This window comes from Ictalurus furcatus, chromosome 9, assembly GCF_023375685.1.
Source record: "Ictalurus furcatus strain D&B chromosome 9, Billie_1.0, whole genome shotgun sequence".
NCBI lineage: Eukaryota > Metazoa > Chordata > Actinopteri > Siluriformes > Ictaluridae > Ictalurus > Ictalurus furcatus.
The window spans coordinates 14,238,575-14,244,918 of NC_071263.1; positions in this window are offsets into that span (position 1 = coordinate 14,238,575).

Genomic DNA, 6,344 nt, shown 5'->3' on the forward strand with positions numbered 1-6,344 from the left:
CAGACTGGCATTGTGATATATGCTTGCATATAAAAAACAAGTGCTGAATGTTTAAAATATGTTGAGGCAGACAGAGATAATAAACCTCCTTGAATGAAGTAATTAACATCAGTAAACTCTGTTTAGGTGTAGGTGGGTAAAGTTGCACAAGATTTTATCTGACCTATCAGAGCATTATCTGAAAATCTTTATCAAGACCATATCATGATCATACCATTTAGAGTGGGCCAAACAATCCCAAAAAGTAATTTAGCTGACATTAACTGACCTTATTTTCAGTAGCTTGTGTGGTGTTGGTGCTAGGACAATCAGACAATGCAATATGAGCACATTATAAGCCACATAACAGTAGATGATTGAAGCAATGAATAAGTATGTCTAGTAAGTGTAGTACACATAAGAAGCCAGTATGTAGTATTGTTCCTTTAGTTGTAAGTGAGGTTATGAACTGAGGTGTAGTTAAGAGTAATCGATGTAGGTGATGGCTTTACTTGAGGTGCTAAGGCTCTGGATTTCTGAATTTGTAAATGAGGGCGAGATCCAGTTGTAGCTCTATATTAACCTGCAATATGTGAAGCCCTGAGGAAGAACTGGTGTTATACTGCTTGGATTATCAGATAAATTGTCTGAGACACACTGATTGGAGTGTACTTTATTGTTGACATAGACAACTGCTAATTAAATTGATGCTTTGGGCCATTAATGTGCCCAAGGAAGGGCAAGTGATGATGACAGCTCCCACAGGGTCAAATACTCACCAAACTCAAAAGACAGATAATGACAACCACTGCAGATACCATTGAAACTAATACACAGAGTGATGTGAGATAGTCTTTTGGGGAAGCACTGAGACTGAAAAGGTTGCTGTAAGCCAGGATGAGAAGAGGTTGCATTATGGTACCTCAGAGTTAGAAATTAGAGGACAATGGAGCCAGCTTTGGTATGAGGAAGGTAAGCTTGGACAGGAATTCAGTAGAGGAAAAGATGATAGAAAAGATGGAGGAGAAAGGAATGATTGGGATGTAAGGTGGGTTTAAGGTAGGACTGAAAGGGGGTTGTTAGGATGAAAAAGGAAAGTGTTTTGAGGAGACTATATTGGGCTTAGAATTCCCAGAGGGATTACAGTATGTAAGGGAGTGTGAGGAGGGACAGAAGGAAAAAATATAGGGGCAGTCTGTATGGTAGACAAGATCATAAGTTAGTGTGAGAACATGGACAGGGATTTGGGCAGCCAACTGGCACCAGACCAGGGGCATGCCAGAGTGAGAATTTGTGAGAACTTTAAGGATAGACAAGAAGCAGCTTGCATAAAGAGGCAAAGTAGATCAGTAGTAATTTCTGGCTGTTATATGAGGTGGAGGTGGTTAAAGGACACATAATTAAAGGGGCGGAGGAAGCAGGTGCAGGAAGATGAGTGGAGAATATAGCACAATATTTTATTTTAAAATATAATATAGTTTGAAAATGTTTTATTTTCAAAACATTGAATAATATGGAGTGTATTGAGGCAGAAAAAGGAAAGTTGTTCATACTACAACATTCACCTTCCAATCAAGGAAAGCTGAGCACGACTGACATTGTTAGAATACAGGAGATGACAGGAGGACTGACGGGGAAGGGGTTGGAATGAATAACAACAGGACATTGGATGAAGAGATTTTGGGATGGAAGAGGAAGGTTGGGGAAAAACGTGGAGGGGCGGGATGTATAATAAAAGGTGGGGGGGGGGGGTTGGTTTGGGGAACAAAGAATGCAAACAAACAAACAAAGTGGATTCTCCTGTACTTTAAAACCTTGTCACTATGAACAGAAGGGAAGTTTCTCCCAAACTTCAATTATTTTGCAAATACATTTTGTGTTACAGGAGACTACTCTCCTGCTCTTGGTGCCCAGAGGCAGATGATGCTGACTCCCATAATGAGAAATATAAGCAGCTTACTAATGGCCCTGCATACAAACCCTCCAAAAAATATATGTTTGTTATCATAGAAAAATCATTATTTTTCAATAGACTCTCCTTATTACCACCATGATCAATACACACCAGCATGGATGAATGAATATTGGACACTTTGCTCTGCTGCATGTGGCTTTATTGTATCAAAACTGACTAATAAAAATAGAGTTTAGCAATAAGAACCACAGAGCTTTCCAAACCTAACACATTCTTTCTGCACTTCTAGCATCATGAAATGGTGCATAGTTCATTACTTGGTGTTATCAGGGCTTATTTTGTTGGCATTATATAGAGTTTATTGCCAGAATAGAAGAAGGTATTAATAGAAGGTATTAATTTCATGTTACACTCACTCCATACTCTCTCCCCCAAGTCAGGATCTTTCTCACACCCCTTTCATCATATTCATGCATCTGGCACTTCTTGTAATATTTTTTTTCTTTAAAAATGTGGCAGAGAGATGCATAAAGAAAGAGAGATAATTTTAATATTAACTTCCAGGAGCCACAACATGCAATCAAATGTTGGATAGCATTTAAAAATTAAATTGACTTAAATACTTGTTATGCTTTAAATGTATCAAAGCTATAAAAAAAAAAAAAACCTTTGCTTAAATGGCTGATGATTTTTTTCAAAGCAACTTACAATAGAGACAAGATATTGAGCAGTTTGAGGGCTAAGCACAAGGACCCAAAAGTGGCAACACTGATATTTGAACAGTTCCAAGCAATAGCCCCGAGCCTTAACCACAGAGCCACCACGTCCCCATTTCACAGCAAAAATAGTGATGTACACTGCTAATTGTTGTTACATTATTTATTAATTAACCAAGCTAGCACAGGCTCTTTAGGCATCAGCAAATGTTTTTGGTTGCCAAATCATAAAAGGATTTATTAACAATTCACCTCTGATGCATGATCCCATGGAAATATTGGGTTTTCTTTATTGGGCCTTGGTAATTTATGCAAATTTGACCAATTGTTGGTTACAGCCACCAGGACAAAATTATAGTTATGTTAAGTGTGTCCATGAAAAAAGTCAGGAGTGCTATGTTTATTTAACAAAGATAGATTGCATTTAATTGAATCTCATTAAGTGTTAAATGTAAATCAGCACAGTTTGCAAGCTACCAGAACATATTTCTTTTATTCAGCATCTCATTCGTAAGAGGCTTCAAGAGGCTACTGTTTCTGCAATCAAACAGGCTACAATGGACTCATCATTGTGATGCAAGTTCATTATAATTGGTGAATCACAGGAGAAAAAAAAATTGATTTGAGGACTCTATTCATGGTTATTCATGGGTTTGATTGCTTTGTACTTTCACTGTCTATCAATATTGCATGTATGTTGTATTAATTGCCACACTAGTGTAATGTATGTGGCTCTTAAGGTTTTAAAGAAAGAGTTCAGGCAATTTTTGGTATGTAGTTTGCACAGTGCTTAATGAGACTGTAAGTCTCCCTTACTTTTTAGCTACTTGAGTAAATGCAAATAACAATAACACTGTCACGCAGCAGAGATGGTGGCTGAGAAGGATTAGCATTCCAGGGAAACGAGAGGTTGGTAGCCGAGGACGCATTGGAAGAAAGTGAGCTGTTTGACCAAGTGCCTAAGCACGTTCTGCGCAAACTCATGGCAGGAAGCAAGCCCAATTCTCCTTGTTATTGGTGCAAAATGACCTGCCAATTTCTTAGTTAGCTCGCTCCACTTGACCATTGTCTTGTGGGTGACTGGTTTGTGTTTGATGGCCACTCCCAGTTTTTCCATGTAGCTCTCCAAGCCATGGGATGTGAATTGTGATCCCCAATCACTCAATGTCCTCTGGTAACCCAAAGTATCTGAACACATGGTGATATAATAGCTCAGCAGCTTAACAGGCTGTGGATAGCTTAGACAGTGGTATCAGGTGGCGGGACTTAGATAATCTGTCTATGATCACCAGGATTTCTGTCTTTCCTTGGGAGACCAGTAGGTCGGTCATGATATTTAGATTAAGTGTGACCACAGGCATTACAGAACTGGTAGAGGTACTAATTTACCTGCAGGTAAGGTAAATGGAACCTCGGACTGGACACAAACAGTGCATGATTATATAACTTGATGTATGTCATTGAGCATATTTGTAGTGCCAGGTGAAGTGCAAGCCCAAGTGCTGAGTTTTATTCACAAACTGAGAGGAACAGAGGTTTTTCCATTGGTACAGGACTCAGTAGACTGGAGTTGGTTGGCTTGAGCAATTTCTCGATCCAGATCCAAGGTCAGTGCACCCACAACACACGATTCAGGGAGAATGATTTCCTCAGTTCTTTGGGTGGAACTAGGAACATGTGAGGAAGGGGGTCAGCTTTATCATTTCTTGACCCGGGGAAATGAGAAAATGCTGAAATTAAACCTGGTGAAAAGCATAGCTTATCTTGCTTGGCGGGAGTTGAGGCCTTTGCCTGTTTTTAGATATTCCATGTTCTCATGGTCTGTGAAGATGAGGAATGGATGTAGAGGGCCTGCTAGCCAATGCCTCCATTATCCTAAGGCTAGTTTTATGTTGAGTAGTTCTCGGTTACCCACATCATAGTTTTGTTAGGCTGGTGTGAGTTTTTTCAAGAAGAAAGCCTCTGGATGTAACTTGTGCTTTTCCCTGATCCTCTGGGAAAGGACAGCAACCACTCCAGTTTTGGAGGCATCCACCTCCACTATGAAGGGTTTAGTCTGGTCAGGATGATTGAGGATGGGTTCTGTGGTGAATGCTTCCTTGAGGTTCTACAGAGCATGAGCGCCACAGTTATATGGATGGTGAGGAGGCAGACCACTGACTTTTGCTTTGCTGAACACTTCATTATAGTCCCAATATTCCAGGGGAATTTTTACTTAGCATGAGGAGTCAGGGCTTTCTATGGAAGTAGAGGCAGACATTAGTGTAGGCACATGGAGACAAGATTTGACACTGATGACCAGTGATGACTCTGACTCTTGACACTGATGACCAGTTATGATTTGTCTCGCTGTCCAGGATATATGGGGATTATGTTTTTGCATCCAGGAACAGCTGAGGACAATGGGGTACTTGGAAATGACTGTCACCAGAAGGGAGAATATTTGAAGGTTGAAGAGGTTCGGTGCAGTGTGTTATAAATCCTCTTCCTATGGGGCCTACATCTAGTGCCTCAATGTGATATGGGTTCAGGAGAGGTTGAAGACAGAGCTTGAGATTTTCTGCGATGGTCTGGTCAATGACATTTCCAGCTGCACCAGAGTCAATCAAACTGAAGGGTAGAAACACCTTCTGAGGGACTCACCATAGGTGGGCATGGATTGGTGGGAGCCGACTCCCTCAGTGTTAATGCTGGATGTTGGGCACTTGGATACTTCTTGTTGATTGCTGCCACAGTAGAAGCATAGTCCTGATTTTTTTTGTCATTCACATTCGAGGGCTGTGAGAGCCCTGGGTTTAAGCCCTGGTGATATGCTGTCTTGAGTGCAGTTTCATTCAGGCCACCACTACCTGCGGCGAGTGTTCTGAACTCCAAGGTATACTCAGCAGTACTACAATTGCCCTGGGTCACTGATAAGAGTTGCTTTCCAAGCTCTTTACCTTCAGGTACATGATCAAATATGTGGTGAAATAATTCAGTGAATCGGTCATAGGATGAAATGTGAGCTGGGTTACCGGAATACTTGTTAGGGTGAGTGATGAGAGGGGGAGCCAGGGGAAATACTGCCACCATAGTTGTCACTAGTGGCTTTGGCGTGGTGGATAGCTGTGCTGTTTTGGTGTTGAGCTTGGCTGTTGCTGTTGCTCCCCTACTAAGTGGCCCTGAGCCACTAATGCTTGGTCCAGTTGAACATTCCTGCTGTCTCCATGTTTCAAGCGATGTATACTGTCAGATGACAGAGACGGCTACAGTTGCAGTAAATTCTTTAAAAAATACTAACAAATACAAAAAACCCCAAATCCAACACACTAGACATAATCAGCGTTGAGAAACAGGTGTGAGGTCAGGCAATGAACAAACTGGGTATCAGAGATCAAGACAAAAATACAAACAAGGTAAACAATCCAGAATCAAAAACCATGACAGCTATGAGTCTCTACGAAATAGATAATGAGGAAATTTCAGGTGTATTATTATTATTATTACTATTATTATTATTATTATTATTATTATTATTATTATTATTATTATATTATATATTATTATTATTATATTATATAGCTGCCCATTTTACATCCTGTTAGTCATGCTTATTGCTTATCTTCTACCATTTCTGGACACATGGCTGTCTTCTCATGTTGTGTGCCAGGATTTTTATGATGTTTTATCTTTTGTCCCTAGCCTATTGACCATCGTCCCTGCTAATGCTGTACATGTTCTTATAGAACTTCTGA